The following is a 20,736-nucleotide window of genomic DNA, read 5'->3' as shown; positions in this document are numbered from 1 at the left end:
ACCCAAGGTGGCCAGCAGGATTATTTCATACCATGAACATCACATTGAGTATAAATTAGAAAGTTTGCTGAGGAGTTCTCTCTCTTCTGTGATGGTTGTGATCCTGAGAACTCCTTGTCCCGGTGCCGGACCCCTGAGCCCTTCCCTTCCTCCCGAAGCCCCAGCGCTGGCCGGATCCCATTTGCTGTTCCCTCTGGGAATGCAGCTTCCTGATGAAAGAATGGGCTGGGCTCGTGTATCAAGATCAATATTGGTTCTTTAGTATTCCTAATGTTAATTATGTAGTCGTATTCTATTAAATCTGTTTATATTTCAACCCCCGGGTTTCTTGATTTTTTTCCGATTCCCCCTCCCGGCTGGGGAAGGGTTCACCGGGTGAGAGAATAATCGTCTGAACGGCGATAAATTGTGGTGGGTTTTTCAAACCGCAACAGCTCCCTGAGCCCCTCCACCGCACCCGCCCCGCACGGCCGGCGGGACGGCACCCGAGTGCGGGGGGGGATCGGCTGTAACTCACCCACCTTCGCACCCAGACGGGGCTTCCCTTCAGGCGGCCATTGCCCGACCACCCGCCCGCCGTGGCGGGGGGCTGAGGGGCGGCGGCGACTCATTCCCGGCGCCTCCCTCCCTCAGCTCCTCGTTCTGGCCGTGGGGGTTCCCTCAGCTTCCCGCCCTCACAGGGGAGCTCCCCTCAGCGCCCCGCTCCTACTCCCTCATGGGGAGCTCCCCTCAGCTTCCCGCCCTCACAGCAGAGCTCCCCTCAGCGCCCCGCTCCTACTCCCTCACGGCGGAGCCCGCCTCAGTTTCCCGCCCTCGCGGTGGAGCTCCTCTCAGCGCCCCTCGCCACCACGGCAGCGGGGCGGGCCGCCTCCGCTCGGCAGCGCAGCTGCGGCCGGGGTTGGGGGGGAACGGGTGGCGAGGCTCGAGGGCAGCGGGTCCCTCGGCGTGCGGCAGAGGGCGCCCCGCGTTCCGCCAGAGCAGGGCCGGGAGGAGCCTCCGGCGCGGCGCGGCCGGGGAGAGAGAGGGAGAGGGAGGGACGGAGCTGCCACGTCCTCCGCGCCGAGCGGCGAGGGAAGCCAGCCCGCGCCTCAGCCCCACGTGTGGCGGAGCGGGGAAGTTGCCGGCGGCCGGCTCGGACTCTGCCCCTCTCCCCCCGCCGCCGCCGCCCGTCTTTTACCGGGTGAGCGCAACTCTAAGTCGGGGCGTGCGGCGGGCCCGCTCCCGCCTGCTGTCCCGGGGGGAGGCCGGCGGGACGGTGGGTGCGGGCGGCTTGGGGGCGGCGGGGAGCGCGGGGGGTCGAGTCCGCCGTATCCCCGGGGGAGCCGGGCGGGCCAACTTCCTGCGGACTTTGGCTCCGAGCGCTCCTTCCCGGGGCAGCGGGAGCGGGCCCCGGGGGCCGGGGCGGGGGGGGGGCGAGTCCGGCGGCCGCGGTTAAAACGGGAAAGTTTTAAAAGCGGGCTGGGTGCCGCGGCGGAGCGCCGGGCGGCGAGCGGGGCCGGGAGGCGGAGAGCCACCGCCTCAGCCTGTGTGGCGAAGGGGAGGGAGCCTCGGGTCGCCCTCCCGGCCTCTCCCGGTGGGGCGGCCCGGTGGCGGCCGGCTCCGAGCCCCGAGGGGAAACCTCCCGGGTCGGGACCCCGCGGTAAGAGGGCTCCGGGGCCGGTGGAGCGGACCCGGGGGCGGCGGGGAGCACCAGGGGTGCCGGCGGCTGAGCCCAGCCGGGCCGCGGCCCCCGAGAAGCACCGCGGAGAGATTCATGAGGAGAAGAACACTTAAAAAAGACTCGCTGAAGACTTTTTGGGTTTGTGGGTTTCCTTCCCCCCCACCCCCCCCCCCTTATTTCTTAATTTCGATTCCCCAGTCACTAGCACCGAGAAACGACCGAGACCTGTGTGTGTTTAAAGCAGCCTGTTGAAAAAAAAAATCTCAGGAAAGAGTTAAAAGATGACCCAGGGGAAAAAAAAAATCAGGATAATCCGTTCTGAATGTAAAAATGTTTTAAGCACCGTGCCTTCATTTGTGCGGTTTCTGTCCCTGCAGTGTGCTGACCTGAGTTTGGTTCATAGCTTTTTGGTTCTCCTTATCGTTGGTTACCTAAAAAAAAATACCCCAATCCAAAACCATTCTTTTCTCTTATGTTTCTAAACCAGTTACGGTTCAAGCCTTCTTTAAAAGCAGTAGAGAAAATACATGTTCTTGCGCCACAGAGATTTCCATTCCAGGGTCCCAATCCTGCCAGAAATCTGTATAAGCTTTTTTATCGGTGTGTGTGGTACCACCCTGGGCTGGGACCTCCTGAGGTTTTCATGTTTCTTTCAATTTTGAAAATGTGATTGTCAGTTATTTTTAGCTTTGTTAAAAATTTCCTCCTTTAAATGAACTAGAAGTCTCGCAGGAATTCCCTGATGCCCTGTTAAAAAAAAGTGAAATGAGTTTCTCATTAGTACGTTTTTAATAACTTTTTGCTCGCTCGCTCTCTTAACTGCCTTTTAGTGGCCTATTTATAACGTACAGACCTCCTAGACTGAAGTTAAGAACAAAGCTGATTTCTATACTCAACCTTTGTAGGTAGAAATTTCACTGATCTTTGTCAGATAAATGAACTGCTCCTTGTCACAGCAGTTTTAGCTGCTGCTTTCCCCTTGTGCTCTATGGGAAACTGAGAAAGGACATCTGCCAACAGCAATTTTAGGTTCAGCTGTCAAATACCCCTTATCACAGGGGAAGCTCTGGGAACTACCTGTTTCTTTAGTGCTTTTTTCCAGCATGGGCTTGCACAGGTCTCTTAATTCTGCTTCTCGAGAGAGTTTTGGCGCAGCTGTTCACCACAAATGCAGGGTGATACAGAAGAGCATGGACAGCACTGGCAGACATACAGAGATAAAGACAAGCCATTTACAGAGCTGGACATCTTCAGGTGCTGCCAGGGTGGACATCGAAAAGCCCTGGTTCTAGGGAGTCCTTAGCACCCTTTAGGGTGTGATTGGTGTTCACAGACTGATGGGAGTACTTTGTGTGAGGCGTAAGATACACAGCAGCTGCCACACACCCACACCTCCTGTCTGGGGCACACCACTGAAGCTTTGGAGCTACCCCAGCGTGTCAGACACGCGTGGAAGTTGCCCTGTGTGAGGTGACAGCCCTCAGTCACGCTCTGTAGCTGACCACGGGTTCGTTGCTGCTTGTTTGGCGGTGTGTACAGCAACAGTGAGAGAGTGGACTGTTTCCTCGTTGGTTGCTGCTATATCCATATGCTAGCAAAATAATATCTTTTTTTTTCTTTTTTTTTAAATTCTAATCGTGTTTTTCCATGCATTAAATAGATAGTGAAATGCTTTTGCATATATATATGATATACATGCTGATGAGGTGATACGAGCTGGCTTGTGGGACTATAGATAGACTGTAAACTAAATCTTTTGGCCATGGCACTTAATGTGTGATGTTACACGGTTTCCTTGTTCGTTTTTGTTACAAATTTTCCTCCTCCATGGTTTTTCTCCCTTGCCTGTTACTTTGAAGCTCGACAAGACTTGTCCCAGTGGTGGGTGCACTACCAAGAAGCGGTGGTGTAGAGGAGCTGAAATAATTTCTCCATGAAGAGTGATGGGAGACCTGCCCTGGTTCAGCAGGTAGCACTGCTGTCATAGGGACTGCCCTCAGAGAGAAATACATTGGTCTTTTACAGAGGCACCAGAGTTTGAGAGAACTGAATGCTGATTCTCTCTGCTGAATTGGGCTGGGTTTTGCTTTTACTGTTACAGTTGTGCCCCCACTACTCCCAAAGCCATCTCAGCCCTTTGAGAGTGGATCTGGCATCTCTTGATTCAACTACTTTGGTCCAGGTGCTCCACAATAAAACGATCTTTGTCTCCATATTAGTCTCTCCATCGTGCGCTGCCAGAAGTGTTGATGAGTGGATTGATGGCCATGATAGAATCATAGAATGGTTAGAGTTGGAAGGGACCTTAAAGATCATTGAGTTCCAACCCCCCTGCCATGGGCAGGGACACCTCCCACCAGAGCAGGTTGCTCAAAGCCCCATCCAGCCTGGTCTTGAACACTTCCAGGGATGGGGCATCCACAGCTTCTCTGGGCAACCTGTTCCAGTGCCTCACCATCTTCACAGTAAAGAATTTCTTTCTAATATCTAATCTAAATCTCCCCTCTTTCAGTTTGAAATGGTTACCCCTCATCCTATTGCTACAGTCGCTGATAAAGAGTCCCTCCTCATCTTTCCTGTAGGCCCCCTTTAGGTATTGGAAGGCCACTGTAAGGTCTTCCCAGAACCTTCTCTTCTCCAGGCTGAACAATCTCAACTCTCAGCCTGTCTTTGTAGGAGAGGTCTTACACTGTCCAATAGCAATATTTGTTGCATGCTAAACTGAATGGCCGTTTTTTGACTGATTATGGAAAAACAGTTATGCTTGGATAAATATCCAGCAAAGAGATGTTGGCTGTTGTCTTCTCTGGAGATCCCCTAACGCTGATTATTGTACATGGCCACTGGAGCTGCAAGAGGGCTGCTCTGTAAGACCACAAATTCTGTAAGAGGTGGGATTTTTTTCACAAAGAAATCCTGAAGGGGTCTCCACGATTTTGTACTTTTCTGTGTTGCTCCCTTTTTGGTTTTGGTTTGGTTTTTTCTTTTCCTAATTATTGCAGTATCAGCTTTCCAGTAAATGCTCTATGAAGCTGAGAAGTTGCCTTCCTTTCTGCCCATTATGGGAGAGAGTTATGTTGACAGATGTGGGCTCTGTGAGGATTTGCTGAGCTCTTAATCCTGTTTGTGGCTAATAGGCCATGCTAATGTGGAAGAGCATCTCTTTCAGTATATAAAGGTCTTAACTGCTTGTTACCTTAGGGAAATGTGCTGTTAAAACGCTGTAATTGTCTTAGCAGTAGTGGCAGGCCATGAGGTTGTCGATGTAAAACTCTGCAACAGTGCAGGCCTCCTCCCTCTGCTTTTTTTTGTTTGTTGTGTGGGGGTGTATTGGTGTTTGTTTGGTTTTTTTTAAGAGTTTTTTTACTTGTTAAGACAAACACTAAAATGATTGCTGTAGGCAATAAGGGAAGCTGGCTTTGTATGTTGAATGTGGCAAACAGCCAGAGATCAGGTATTTGTGAGCCCTTTAGGCTCACGTTTATCTTAAAGGGATGAAAATGTGTGGTAGTGTTCTCTTCGTTGTTTTTTGCCCTACCACTAGTTTAGTTTCAGGTTGGTGTTGTTTTTTTTTTTTTTTTTGTCTTCTCCATCCTGTTTCCTTTTTTCCTTGCACGCCAATTTTTGTTGCGAGTAAGTTAGTCACTCTTTTTAAAACTTGAGCTCCGTGTCTGTGTGACTAGATGTTTCTGACCACTTTTGTCATTTCAAGTCTCATTGAATTTCTTGAAGCGCAGGGCATGCCCCAATTGAATTATTCTGTGTTCAAGTTCTGAAAGTATAAGCATCATTTTAACTGTAAGCATAATATTAGCAGCTTGGCAGAGACTTCTCTGTGTAGTCCATCAGCATGCTGGTCAAAACTTAAGCTAAATAAATAGTGTGCAGTGATAGGACTTTGCCCTGTGGTTTTATATGTGTGTAGAAAACACCACTTTCCACCCCGTGTAATTAATGTATGCTATCTAAGCAGCTACTTTATTAAAGATGGGGGCTACGTTCTTGGGATCAAAGGAGTTATGTTTTGTAGTTTGCTGGTGAGATGGAGCTGAAAAGCTTCTGAGCAAAGTAACTGCTTGCATTCCTGTTTGCTAATATGCAATACTAAAGGCCGGTGCGAGATACGGACCTTAGTTCCATGTTAACCAAGCGTTTGGTGGAGGATGTTGATAAAGCCAGAAACTAGAGCTGGGTTTGCAGATGCAAGACAGAGTGTCAGTGGTTTGTGACACTGACTCGCAGTATGCGAGACTGTTGATTTTTAGGTTTCTCTTGGGCAGAGGTTGCTAACAGCACCAAAATACTTGTATTTTCCCCTTTATATCACGTCCTATCTGTAACAGCTGCAAGGGAAGGCTTCCTCTGTGACCATATTATCTAATTGACTTAGAAAAATTAGACATAGTAATGGAGAGATTCAGTGAAACTATCAATCTTGAGGAATTATGTTTTTTCTTTTAACAGGTGGTAACAATAATGCTGGGATTTTCTCAGTCCTTTGCAGGACTGCGGACTTCCTGAGGTGAGGGGACATAGGAAAGGAGCCCGACTACATACAGAGCGGGTGGGTTCTGGCCCACTCAGGTGTGTATTGACTTTCTGCATTATGGCAGAAGGCCAGAGGAGATGCGTGTACAAGTGTTTGTGAAATGGTCAGATGCACAGTCGCAGAGATGCTGGAACTCAGTATCGGACTTGCCAACGCCTGGTAACCAGGCTGGAACCTGAACTCATCACTGGTGCCTTAAGCCCTAGCACCAGTTGGCCTCTTATCTGCTCCCTTCCATGATTTTTATTTTATCTTGTTTGGATTGCACGTTTTCCATTTTTCTAATGATCCTTTTTTGGCACTATGGTTATCTGTATTTTTCTTTCCTTTTTACCCCCAGCTGTTCTTTGGCAGTTGGATTTTTTTTTTTAATTGCATCGTTAGATTTTTCTCCTTCTGTGCACCCCCCTCATGTTGTTTACATTTGTTCTTCCTTTATTCATCTTCTTATATTTTTCCCCTTTTAACTTTTATCCTTAGAGGAACCAGTTTTTACTCTTGGAGACCAGCCCTTTCTTATTGATTGCCAGCTGCTTTTATTGAAACTAATTTGCATTCTCTGCTCTTATTGTGCTAGACAGAGGACTAGTGATTTTGAGTAAAGCTCTTTCCCCAAAGGCTTTGCTCAGAAATTGTCTCTGTATTTCACAAAAAGAGTGGAAAATACAGAGCAGCATCAGTGCAAAAGCTGCTTCTGCCTAAACCAATGTGTTTGTGTCTTTGTCACATGAAGAGCAGAAATGTGGCCTGCCCTGCTGCAGCCACAAACGACTTCTCCAGGCTGAAATGAGCTGGTGGGGTGGGGGGAGTGCAGACCTTACATTTGCCTGCGTGGGCACCCCTTAGACTTTGGCAGTAACAAACTCGGTCCATTCTGATTGGGACCCTGTATTGCCTTGGTACTTTTGTTTATAAGCAGTTGTGTAGCTGTGATTTTTTGTTTGTTTGTTTGTTTGGCCGTAGGCAGCTCTAAAACAATTCATTAAGAGTAAAGATATACTGTGGTTAAAGAGTTGAAGAGCTGTGGCTGCATGATGGTAAGCTTGGAAAAAAATTAAATCAGAGCAGGTGGCCAGGGGTGGCTTTAATGCTCAAAGTACTATTTGCCTTTGGATAGGCTCATTGATAAAAGTATTTAATAAGGCTCCTTGAGCCTCATTAATTGCTAAATATAAAAACCTTGTGTTCAGGCTGTGTTGATTTTGGGCTTCATATCATGCTAGAGGTGTGGATAATCATGATTTGGATGTCCCAACTCTCAGGGTGTATATCTGTCTCCTTCTCAGACAGCTTTCTGTTTATAAATTGGTCTCACTGCTTTTTCACCCAGTGTCAGTTTGGTTTTGTTTCACACCTTGGTTTTGTCTGTATATTTGGAAAAGGGTTCTCTGACCATGGTACAGTGTTTAGTATCAGGTCTGGAGAGAAGGTGTGCTGGATAAATCTGTTATTAAACCTCATTGGAGTGCTTTCCCTCTAAAATATTTGTTCCTAGCCTGGCTGCTTACTGGTAGTTAGATGTCAATAGCATCTTACGCTTAATATAGCGTCGTTGCATCATCAAAGATCTTGTGCTTGACTCTGACACCCAACTAGATGGATAACAAAAATAAGCAATTGTTCAGGTGAAGCTGCAGGATGCAGCTTTTAGTTATAAATGTGCACCCTCAAACATAGCTTAGGTACATGGCTGTCATGATACAAGCAAGATTCAAGATTCCGGGACCTTTTATTAGACCTTACTGGTGCCATTATAAAAAAATAGCTCTGAGCCTGCAGCCATGTCGTAAAAACGCTCAGGGAATTAATTCACCTGTAGTTTGGTTTTGCAAAATTAGATCTGCTTAGAAACCAATATATACACTATCAACCCACCGCACCCACCGTCACGGTGCAGCCCACTGTGTACAGGTAAACTTTAGCATAGTTTAGGACTTGACAGAATCACAGGATAATATGGGGTTGGAAGGGACCTTTGGAGGTCATCTAGTCCAAACCCCCTGCCTAAGCAGGTCCACCTAGAGCAGGTTGCACAGGAACTTGTCCTGGCGCGTTTTGAATGTCTCCAGAGAAGGAGACTCCCCCACCTCCCTGGGCAGCCTGTTCCAGTGCTCTGCCACCCTCAAAGTAAAGAAGTTCCTCCTCATGTTTAGGTGGAACTTTTTATATTCAAGTTTGTGTCCATTCCCTCTTGTCCTATCCCTGGGCACCACTGAAAAAAGACCAGCCCCATCCTCTTGACAGCCCTCCCTTTAAGTATTTATAGGCATTGATCAGATTCCCCCTCAGCCTTCTCTTCTTAAGACTAAAAAGACCCAGGTCCCTCAGCCTCTCCTCATAGGAGAGATGCTCCAGGCCCCTAATCATCTTTGTAGCCTTCTGCTGTACCCTCTCCAGCAGTTCCCTGTCCTTCTTGAACTGGGGAGCCCAGAACTGGACACAGTACTCTAGGTGGGGCCTCACCAGGGCAGAGTAGAGAGGCAGGGTAACCTCTCTTGACCTGCTGGTCACACTCTTCCTGATGCACCCCAGGATGCCATTGGCCTTCTTGGCCACAAGGGCACATTGCTGGCTCGTGGTCATCCTGTTGTCCACCAGGACTCCCAGGCCTTTTTCCTCAGAGCTGCTCTCCAGCAGGCCAGCCCCCAACCTGTACTGGTGCAGGGGGTTATTTCTCCCCAGGTGCAGCACCCTACACTTGCCTTTGTTGAATTTCATCAGGTTCCTCTCTGCCCAACTCTCCAGCCTGTCCAGATCTCGCTGTAGGTGGCACAGCCTTCTGGTGTCTCAGCCACCCCTCCCAGTTTTGTATCATCCCACTTGCAGAGGGTACATTCCATCCCTTCATCCAAGTCATTGATGAATATACTGAAGAGGACTGGACCCAGTACTGACCCCTGGGGAGCCCCACTTGTTATGGACCTCCAACTAGATTCTGTGCCACTGATCACGACCCTCTGAGCTCTGTTGTTCAGCCAGTTTTCAATCCATTCATCTAACCCACACTTCCTGAGCTTACCTTTGAGGATGCTGTGGGAGACTGTCAAAAGCCTTGCTGAAGTCAAGGTAGACAATATCCACCCCCCTCCCTTCATCTATCCATCCAGTCGTGCCATCCTGCAAACTAAAGGATAAACATCTGTCTTAAATGGCTTGAGGGGTTTAGGTGGCCATGCTGCAGAGCATGAGAAAAACTGAAGTTTACTGAATTGATACAATTTAAAGGAGCATTTGAAGGCTTGGAGACTTGGAGTTACTTGTGGTGAAGGACTTCAGTGGGGAAGTAAGGGGTGCATTTCAGCTTCTTACCTAAATATTTAGGTTTGATAGTCAGAGGTCATGATGCTGAGTCTTGCTGGTGAATTGAGATTATTTCAGGCTGCAGAGCAAGCTTCAGCCAGCTTCCTTCCATTGTTTAAGGCTTTCTCACAGTGGTAAGAGAAATATTTACCAGGATAGGAAACGGTGTCTGTAAAAGTAGGATTTGCTCTGAAATCTGATTGTCTGAACTATTTCTAAGTCTTGCTTTTCTAAAAGTTGAAGCTGACTGATTTTTCTGTTCCTAATTTATTTAGCATGTTAGCTCATTGCACAGTAATTTGCAACAAGTAAACTTTTGCTTTTCTTTAAATGACATTATAAGTTGGGGAAAAGAAACGGAAATATTTGCATACAATCATTTTATTGTTTTTTCCACGTCTTCCAGCTATAGCACTGCCTTCCTGAGCGGGAGAAAGTGAGACCTCTCTCTTCTGTGTCCAAACAGAACAAAATGCAGAAGCCAATAGTAGAAGTGGGAGTGAGAATCAATTTTACTTTTCAAATCCTTGCCTTTGTTAATAAAAGGATGGGTTATTACTATTGAACATGATTTCTTTTTTTTTAAAAGAGAAAGTTATTAAATTTAGTGTGTGATTAAGGGGAGAGCAAAGGGAGTTCCAGGCACCCAAAGAAACCTGTAGGAATAAATCTTTGGAGCAAGTTCAGTAACAAGCAGAAATATTCAATTTGGTGTGTATGTCTTAACATTGATTTCCTCCTGGACTAATTATGCCCCTCCTAACACAGATAGGGGGTAGCTATACAATGCCTGGCAGACTGACCTACACCCCTCTGCCCACACTCAGGTAATTAGACAGGAGTTGGATCTTCTCTGTAAGCCTCTAGCTTTGTTATTTCAGTGCTGTGCTTGATTTAAAATCCAGTGCTGAGTGGCTGAGCTTTTTTAGCTTAGACACAGCACCCATCTAACAAATTGCTGCAGCTTTTGAACTGGAGCTGGTTGGCATCTGATCCTCTCTGAACAGGAGTGAGGAGGGTTGGCTCTGCCTGTGGTGAACCACCCCGTCATGCCCCATGACTGTTCTGGTAAATCAAAAGCTGTTGACAGCTGGCTTAGCCGTTTTTTTCATGTTCCCTTCCTCGTTCTCTGTGTATGCTCCGCTGGGATGTTGGTCTCAGATGTTCTTTGTGACTTTGAAAAACTTATGTGGGATTTATTTTTTTTTTTTTGAGGGGGGGTGGTCAGTGGTTATTTGGCAGTTTTGTTGAGTTTTGTTGTTGTTGCTTTGGTTTGGGGTTTTGGGGGTTTTTGGAAGAAGGTACCAGCGCACTTGGTGCTTAAATTTTTAATATCTGGATATGTTTTCTTGGCAAATACTGGTTTTCCAGTACCTCTTGCAACAGTGAAAAGAACCCACTGGCCCCTAAAGCTTTTCTACTTAATGCACTTCTTTGACCTTTTCAACCACTTCGTGCTTTTGCAAGGATATAATGCTGGATATTTTACATATCCCATGTTGCTGAGCTAAATCACAATTTTAGGGTTTTGAGAGGTACGCGGAGCTTTGATGATAAATGCATATTTTTTTTCTCTGTATAACGTTATCTTTATACTCTGTGCTGGGCACTCCTGGAGGAGAAATTCAGTGTGAAGAGAGGTCTTCTGACAGTTTTGGCCTTAGCAACCCTTAGAAGTATAGGAGAGGAAGAATTAAAGGCAAGAGCTGCAGTGTGCAGAGTCTCAAGAATTAACATCAGTATTTTCAGTCTCTTCTTCATATAATGTAAGGAAGGGGGTGACTGGAGGCAGAAACCTTTTCCGTGGTACGAGCAGAAAAGCACAGAGAGTATTTAAGAGCCAGATAAGGCCCCACAAGCAGCAGAAGCACATTACACTGCAGAGTCTTCCTGGACTGTGATCAGCGTTCTAAAATATGGTTCAAGAAACAGTCAACTAAATGTTTTCCAGGGATTGAAAAGAATTCCAGGTAGTGATGCCTCTTCATCTATAAGCTTCAAATGTATTTAATAATCCCCGTATAATGCATTTCAAAAGTATTTTTAAGTTTAACTTTAAGTAAAAAGAGGCATCATGGGAGGATATTCCACATTGCTTGTTTGCTGAACAACATATACTATCTGGATAAACGACTGAAAAGTTTGCTATATGATGTATATTTGCTGCAGTCTTCTGTGCTAAATTTTAGTTGTTGCTAGTTTTCTTCTTTTTTTATGAAATGAACAGGTATGAATTTTTCTCTGGCTATTTTCTTTCTGTGAATGTTTTTATTCATTGTGTGAAAATAATATGATGCTGTGTTACTAAAAATAAAGACAATTTAGGTTGTAGGCATATATTGTAATGTCATCTGCTCTTTTTATTTTCCTTTAAGAATTGCAAAAAATGCTGAAGGTTTGTTAAGCTTGGGGAGGGACATAGTTGCTTTGCAAAATAAATATTATTTTTGAAAGCTTATTTCAAGTTACCTACAGGAGAGTGGGTATATAATGTTTTCTTTGGAACATACCTTTGCTAAATATATTTCTAAAGGTTTCTAATCTGTTTCCTGCCTAGGAAACCAAGGAAGTCAAAGAGAGAAGGAGTTTATGGACATATCTGTTACTTCAGGGCTGTGGCGTTTCTATGACTTCCATCTCCTACGCAGTTACAAGCTCTGCAGGAAAGCGATCCACCACTTGTGTTGAAAACTTTTAGGTTTCCTGTTTCTCTGAGCAAGCAGGTTTCTGGCTGAGCCAGTGAACTTTTACTGCTGGGCCACCACTCCGTACTTTTCATCACCCTGGAAAATTTGTGGTCTCCCAGTTCCTGACCACCTTGTGTAGGTGGTGATCTCTTCCCTCCAGACTCAATGCCAGCACTGTTGCGGCATCGGTTTTGTGCAAGTCCCTTTGAATTCTGCTGTCAGTTGTATTTCTTGTGAATAAAGTGTTGCTGTTACAGAATTCCAGAGAGCCCTGAATATAAACGTATCAATTATGTGTCAACACAACAGCATCTGTCGTTGAAATTGGGTATCATTTATTTGGCATCGGCATAGCAAAGATTTGGCTGACAGCCAGAGTAAAATATTCCAGCAGAAACTGCTGCAACAGGAGCCATCTCTGAAGTAATTCTCTGAATTCAGGTGCTCTAACATCTTTCAATAAATTCTTAAGACATTAGGGACCTTAAGCAAAAAACCTTTCAGGTTTCACATTCTTGTCTACTTTTATTTCTTTTTCATGTCCAATTTTCTTTTTTTTTTTTTTTTTTTTGGTGTTCCTGCTCTCCAAAGAGATACATGCAAGGTTTGGGGGATGTATATATCCTGTGATTTAATATCCTTTGTTGGCTTTCCATTTCATATTCCAATACCTGCTTACATAAAAATTCCAGATGAGTGCAATCGGTGATAGCTTCTTTGGGGAAACTTTGCTTAACTGTGAAAGAGGCAAGGCTTTCTAAATAGGAGAGTAAGAAGTTATATCCCTTTTCTCATAAAATATATGCTATTGTTTGGGTTTTTTTGTTTGGGGTTTTTTGGTTTTTTTTGTTGTTGTTTTTTTCTGATCTCTAGTCTTCCCTGCTTTTTCTTACACCTTATCTAGGTAAGTTTCACGTTCCCCAAGATGTGAGTCAAAACAGTGATTTCAGAAAGTTAGGAAAGCCCTGAGTCTGTAAGACTCTGTTTGTTGTGGGCATAATCACTATGGTTCAATAAATATTTTAGAGTACCAGTGGGAAATTGGGAACAGATCACTTTGCTTGTATGAATGATCCTTCTCATACTTAAAGGAAGTAAAGAAGTAACTCTTCTGTTTAATGGTATAGCTAGTCATAGTCAGCTGATTAACTCTGATGTAAATAACTTTTAAAAAATTAACGTGGCAAGAGCAGAGTTGGAAATCAGAAAATACAGCAGAAAGGCATGGGGTCATGTAATGTATCCAAAACGTTTACCTGTGTCTTTTCACTGATTAGGCTCCCAGCGGTCCCTGGCCCTTCATCAAATTAAAATTTTTCACTTGGATGCTAAAGAAACTCCTTTCTAGGAAAGTGTTAAGAAAAATAAAGAGATAGAAGTAGTTGTGAGAAAATATGCATTGGATTGTCAGTGCTAGAAAGAAAGCTTGTAGAATAAAGATGAGTTCTTTTTTTTTTTTTTTTAAGGTTTTTGGTTTTGTTGGTTTTTTAGGTTTGTGGTTTTTTTTTTTTCCCCTGGGGTTTGAAGTCCTGTGAAGTTCAGTTTCTCTCAGAGGGGAGAGAACAATGAAAGGGAGGGAGGTCTGTCATATTCTCTGCATTTTAAATGGGTTGGATTCTGTTTGGGTAGAAAAGAAATAGTAAATTTGGATTAACTTCATACTCTCAAAAGAAATCACAAATCTAGAGTTAAGTAATGAAACCTCTTTAGGAAAATCAATAGTACCTTTATCCAAGCTCAATTTATTCAAGAGGTCAGCTTTGTTGCTGCCCTGGCATAGCTTGAATTTAATGATTAACCTCTTTGTGACTGTTCGTGTAACTTCTGGCTTTCCATCTGGTACTTTATATAAGCATAAGCCAAGATGATAACACAACGCTGTAGCAGAGCGGTACGTGCTATTTGGGGAAAAATCTCTCTCTAAACCCTCTATGCAGTATGCATCGGCCCTGGTGAAACTGAGAGAAGCCCATTAAGAAATCCGATTAGCTGTCTGCTCTCTAGATGAGTTAAAATCTCTGTCCACTGTGGTAATCAGTGATGTCTAACTGGTAGCTTATCTGGTAATAGTGCTGTCGCCTCTTATAGAGGCACCTTCTCTTGCAGTTCTGCCAGCGCCTGTATTCATTTCAGCCACGTATAACATTGAGCATCCAAGTGATACCCTGTAATAAATTTTAAAATCCTCTTCAGTGCTGAACCTGGCACTGTCTTGTTCTGCCGTGTCGCCCTTCCATTCAGCAGATTTCCTTGGGAGATCTAAAAGTGTCATGTAAGCAGTAGGGCACAAGAGGAGGGAGAGTGTGCCCAGTGTGAAAGCAGCACTGAGAAGTGCAGCATTAGGCTCAAGGTTCAAAGCAAAGTATTGTCAAGCACTAGACAGTGTGCTTGCTCTAGCAGTAATCATCTCTAATTTTCTGCGGGTTAAAAAAAAGCTCCATATAATTCTGGGAAGTAAATATGGAAACGATTTCAGAAGTAGCTTTATGCAAAGTCTATATTTTTTTCCTGTTAAAATGGAGAATGCAAGGAAGAGCAGTTCTCACGCCAGCAGTCTTGGATGTATTTATTTCCATAAAATACAGATCTACAGTCCATTCTGTATCTGTAAATGTTCATGTCCATGGAGAGACCTGGCTGAAACCTGTGGAGCACTGTAGTAGCAACTGAGACAAGGTGCCAGATGGAAACTGAACTTCTCATCATCTCTTGCTGCGTGTACATAGTCCTGTAGCTTTTGAAGGTGTCTTCTGTTGGTTATTATTCCTTCCAATCAGTTCATTTTCCATCTTTCCTTTCGCTTGAAGGAGGTGAATTTTGACTGCAGCTGTCCTGATGGTTGGTTTTTTTTTTAAGTGCTGTACACTTTTTGCTCTTGGGTTCCAATAAGTTACTGTGATGTTAGTGCTTTCTACTTTATTTTGTATTTCATTCTAAACTTGCTATTCTGAAAAACATTAATATTGTGTCATTTATGTCTAGAGGCTTATGAACAATTTTGACCTGTTGCTAGCATCCCCAGTTGATGGAAACTTTAACCTGCCCTCAAGGAAAGTGAGATGATACCCAGTGGTACAGTACAGTAGATAAAAGGCTCTGCTTCTCCCTTTCCAAAATTCTGCTTTGTGGTTGTAGTTTTTGTTTCAAGGCTTGGCTAAGTCATGAAAAATAACCCTCTCTTCTCTGTTGGACAGAGCGGTAAGCAATGGTTGATGGTGTGTGTATCATAGGAGGAGTAAGTAGATCTAAATATTTTCTGATACCTCTAGTCCTTTGTAGGAAAGAAATGGTTCCTAGATTCCTGCTGGAGGTGGAGTGTGCTGTCCTCGCCTCCAAATGCACAGAATGTGCTTGTTGATTCTTTTGCGTTTTGGAGAGCCTAAGAGTATGGGTTCATCACACTTGGTTTTATTGAGAGTAATATTCAGGTTCTGGACTGGTTAGTAAGAGGCTCTGTTAAGCCATTGCCTGGTTTTCTGTCCAGATACTTAGTTTATTTGTCTCTCTGTGGTGAACCTCCATCCCTTTTGTTAGTCTCTTCTCTTCCTCCCAGTTCAAATTAGTGGCAGTTTTTGAGGAAAATAGCATTATCCTTTTCTTTATGCTTGCACTAGAAATTCAAAGGACAAAATGCCCCTTCTTTGCTCTTAGGAGAGAAGTGCTAATTTACAGTATCCTCGGATTAACCACTGGGGTCGCTGAATCTACTTCTGGCACCGCAGCTGGTGTGTTGAGGAGCAGCCAGTTTGGAGCGGTGTTTGCAAAACCATCTCAGTACATCTCACTGTTACCAAGTCCGTGCTGCAATCTTACATAAACCAGTCTCCATCCACTTAACTCCAGGACAACTTCGATGATTAATATTTATATAAAAGCTTTCATGTTTCCACAGTGAAATTATCTCCCTCTCAAAAGAAAAGGTGGCTTTTTCCCTGTTGACTCAGTGTGAAAAAGCTTGCAAAGGCTTTCAGCAGCACTGCAGCCGAGACAGGCATCAGCAGAAAAACAAGGGTCGTCTTTAATTCGGTATTTCATTTTGTGAAATTGCCTACTCTGAGAGAAATAAAACATTTACATGTATATCAACCAATGTTTGCCAGCTCTTGGAATAAAGCCAGTTCTCTCAGGGCCAAACAAATGCTCTGAGTGAATGAGTAATAATCTGCTATTGTCATTCCTAATTTATGGATGGGTAGATAGAGCAATGTTTGCCATTTTAAGTTGTCCCATTTGCTTGAAAGACTAAAAATCATGATTAGGTACCGGCTTGGAGTATCTGTAGCATATCTGTTTATAGCTGATTTACTCAATATCGCTGTTGCAAAAGTTTGAAACCTCCCCACATGATAAGAAGTAATTGCGGAAGAGCATGAGAACACATGAAGGTTACAGATGTTTTGGGACAGTAATTTGGAAGCTGCAGCCAGAGGCTGAAAAGAAATATGGCATCTCGTCTTTTTAAATTACATGCGAGGTCACCGTGCCTCGTTTGTTTTCTGAGGAACCTCCTTCATGTTAATAGCAAGTTAAAAATCTGTGAATTTAAAAAATAATGGCTGTATTGAGGTTTTGCTGTTGATAGATAAGTAAGAGGAAGGTGGAATACTGCATACCTTAAAATGGTGTTTTGCTGTGTCTCTGAGCCTTTTTATTTGCTTAATTTTTCAACAAATTCAATTAAAAACAGGTTTAAAAACTTCATTTAATGCACTTATGAGCGTGCTTTTCTCATGAAGGTAACTGGAATCTTGGCAAGGGCGGGCTGAATAAAAACAGCAGTGGGACTTTCTTTTGTTGAGAAAAATGTGTGTTTTTAATGGGAGCACTTAAAATCCCATATTAAATGTTGCAGAGAGGCAAATAGCACAGCATCCATCTGGAGGAGGAGTTTGAGGCGTCAAGAGTCACTCTTGAGGTGAAATTGTCCTCAGAATGTCCTGTGAGATCTCCTGGCAGGTTGTGGAGGAGTTTGCTGTATCACACCTAAATAGGGATGGAGGAGAAGTACAAACCTCGCTCGTCAGCCACTAAAAGTAAATGAACAGAGTGATAAGAACGATAATTGGTGTCAGGCTTCTCCAATGGCCTGACTCTTCCATCCGCTGCTTTTAGTCTTTATTTCACTTCCCTGCAGCTTTTCTTCCATACAGCCGTTTCCTTTAGTTTCACTGTTTTTCTTGCACACTAAGGGAGATTTCCTGCTCTTTCTGTCTGGGCTTTATCATCTCACTCACTCACTTGTGCTGCATCATAATTTTTATTTTTTTTTTTCTTTCCCCCCATTGCATTAAACTTCCTATCTGCTCTTGTGAGGTGAAATAACGGCAAGAGCGGTTGGTGGTGATGTTGCAGATACCAGGGTGTCCAAAGCCCGGGGTGCAGCCGTTAATATTCTGTCCGTAAGCCGTGGAAGGCAGGTTCCGAAGAGATGCCCAAGGACATGATTCCTCAGCCCCTCTGAAAGGTCAGACATAGGACTTAACTTCGGTACTGCGCCGCCGTAGCTGTCACTTGGTGTTCACAGGCACTTAGATAAGATTAAAAATATATCCCTGGTTTGAGAGAAGGTCGAATAACCCTACATCTACTGGATCACGAGCAGGTGCCTTTAAACACCCCTTCCCTGTCCACTCCCAGTTCCCAAACCAGCCCTGGGCCCCAACGCTGACTTGGCTTCCGTTGTCATGGGTTCAGAGTATGGCTTGAAGAGGTTTGGTTGTTGAGTGCCTGCTGTTGCGTTGACAAGAGGCACCTACGGAATAGAATCATAGAATGGTTTGGGTTGGAAGGGACCTCAAAGATCATCTAGTTCCAACCCCCCTGCCATGGGCAGGGACACCTCCCACTACAGCAGGTTGCTCAAAGCCCCATCCAGCCTGGGCTTGAACACTTCCAGGGATGGGGCATCCACAGCTTCCCTGGGCAACCTGTTCCAGTGTCTCACCCCCCTCATAGTAAAAAATTTCTTCCTGATATCTAATCTGAATCTTTTTTCTTCCAATTTAAACCCGTTTCCCCTTGTCCTATCATTACCCTTCCTGGCAAAGAGTCTCTCCCCAGCTCTTCTATAGGCACCCTTCAGGTATTGAAAGGCCGCTATAAGGTCTCCCTGGAGCCTCCTCTTCTCCAGGCTGAACAATCCCAGCTCCCTCAGCCTGTCTTCATAGGAGAGGTGCTCCATCCCTCTGATCATCTTCGTGGCCCTCCGCTGCACCTGTTCCAGCTGGTCCATGTCCTTCCTGTGTTGAGGGCTCCAAGGCTGTACACAGTATTCCAGGTGGGGTCTCACGAGTGCAGAGTAGTACAAGACCTGCTGCTGAATGTGGCTGATGTGAACAATGAAGCAAAATGAGTTGTATTTTTAAGAGCTGGTCAGCAGCATCTTAATTATAATGGGGGGTGGGGAGAGAACCAACTGCACCACCAAATCAACAACAAAATCCCTAAAGACCAAAAAAAACCCACCTGAGACCAAAAAAACCCCAAGCAAATCACACAACAGCTTGGAGCAATGTTTCTTGAAATCGGTCTACAATATGAATCTATTAAGATTAATCTGAATTAATCTACCTAAAGTAAGAAAGATACCTGCTTGGATCTCAGCAGCAGCAGGTGCTTGCAGTATTATAAATAGAAAGCAATACAAATTGAGGTGCTTATTAAATTTGCCTTTATGATGCTTTGAAGAATTGCAGTGGAACAGCAGAAAAGAAAAATTACCAGGGGCTCTGGCTTAGAAGGGTGACTGAAATAGCTGTGCTGCCAAAGGAAAGGGAACATAAACTAGAATAAGTGATAGACTTGTTCAGAAAAGGTTATCTAACAGCGATTGGTCCCTAGCATGGAGAGATTGGCCAAGAGCTTTGGAGGGATGTGATTGAGCAGGGGAGGGCTTAACTTCTTTGGGCACTTTTAATATAGTATTGAATTTTAATGTATTTACCAGGAGATTGCACTGTAATCCTTTCTAGCACTTAATGTTTCTCAAGTTTTTCCTTGTTACCCTTTTCCCCGGCTGACAAAAACTAATTCTGCTGGAAACGTTCCTATTTGGGAAATGGGCTCGTTCCGAATTTTAGCTGCCATTTTGGATAAGGCTCTGGTGAGGGTGAGGATCCTGTGTGTCACTCAGCATTTTCTAAAATTCTTGAAACCCTGTAGGGCCGCCGCAGAGAGGTGTCTGAGCGGAACACTAACAAATCGTCGAGTAAACCAGATCAGAGCAGCAGGCTCAACTGGCAGAGAGACTATTAAAAATGAATCAAAATCTGCAATTTTTTATTTTTTTTTTTCTTTAATGAGATACTCAAATTGATTTAATTTGGCAGGGAACATGCTCGGAAATGGTAGCGTGGGAAAATCGGTGCTTTGGGGAGCAGCGAATTGCTCTGTGTGAGATCCCAGATCCTGCTTTTTAACGTGGCGACACAGAGGCTGGTGGAGAGGAGCTCTGTGGTGGCACAGTGTCTCTCCTGCTCCCTTCTCCTCTCAGTTACCCTCTTGGAGAACACCTGGTGTAGAAACAGTGGAAGCATCTAGGTGAGAAATTATGTTAACGCACGTACAGTCGTTATCGCAGAGTGAGGGAGGAAAGGGAATGTGTGTGAGGACAACAGGACCCTGGTGTCCGTGCCCACATCCCCCCGGCACTGCCTCTGCGTGCTTACACAAGCCAAAGTGGCTGGTGTGCCATACCCACTGGAGGTGGTTGAGGCACCATCCCTGGAGGTGTTCAAAAGACAAGTTGATGAAGTGCTGGGAGGTATGGTTTAGTGATGGTGATGCTTCTTGTTTGTTGTGCGGGTGTCTATTTTTGTCAGTTAGGTTGACGGTTGGACAAGATGATCTTTAAGGTCCCTTCCAACCTAGAAGATTCTGTGATTCTGTTTAATGTATTTCACCAGTGGTAGGAGTTCAGTGGCATCCACGTGGCTCATGAGTTGCACAAAAAAAGACGATTGGGTGCATGAGTGTGACTACCCTTGGAAAAGTTTGTGTCTGTTCATCAGGGAATGAAGGTGGTGTCTTCTGCTGAGCTTATTGGGGTCAATGCACGCTTGTGTGTTGTTGGTGGCTCTCTGAGAGCACTCCCAATATAGTGGATTGCTTTAAAAACAAGCTGAGTGGAAAGGGAGGCTGCCCAGCAACAAAAGAAGGGAAAATATGAATACCGTTATGTAGGGGGATGTAACGTTTTGGTCTTGGTAAGTGCTTTGAAAGAAGGTCACATGTATTTTGTGGCAGTTGAACTGTGATACTGATCAATAGCTGTTTGCTGAACGTTGTAGAGGAACTTCTGAGCCATCCTTCTCTGACTGCCTGGGCTTGCTCAAAATGGACGTGGTTTCACACGTGGCTCCATCGCGTTTGCTTCTGCTTCTGAGTTTCTGAGCTGGTGGAAAGTCCTGGCAGGAGGACTGTGAATAGAAGAGCATAAGTAAGTGGTGCAAGAACCAGTGTTGCAGAACTGATTAGGCAAAACCAGCCTTGTGTTCAGAGGGTGGCTTTGCTGGGAAACTCCCTGTGGTTAGACTGTGCAA

General features: G+C 44.8%; 1 protein-coding gene across 2 annotated transcripts in view; it reads left to right on the top strand.

Moving 5' to 3' along the window:
* The first annotated feature begins 1,002 nt into the window (after nucleotides 1-1,002).
* SMCO4 (single-pass membrane protein with coiled-coil domains 4) overlaps nucleotides 1,003-20,736 on the top strand; it is a 32,759-nt gene continuing 13,025 nt past the window's right edge. Inside the window, exon 1 of one of the 2 annotated variants that reach the window (XM_014958266.1) lies at nucleotides 1,003-1,180. The gene's annotated coding sequence lies outside the window, so the exon portion shown is untranslated. Of the gene's footprint in view, nucleotides 1,181-1,706; nucleotides 1,799-20,736 lie in introns of those variants that run through there. The other variant, XM_014958267.1, reaches the window with a different exon arrangement.

The sequence above is a fragment of the Calidris pugnax genome, unplaced genomic scaffold (assembly GCF_001431845.1).
Source record: "Calidris pugnax isolate Ruff unplaced genomic scaffold, ASM143184v1 scaffold252, whole genome shotgun sequence".
Classification (NCBI taxonomy): domain Eukaryota; kingdom Metazoa; phylum Chordata; class Aves; order Charadriiformes; family Scolopacidae; genus Calidris; species Calidris pugnax.
This window is presented reverse-complemented; position numbering and strand designations above follow the sequence as displayed.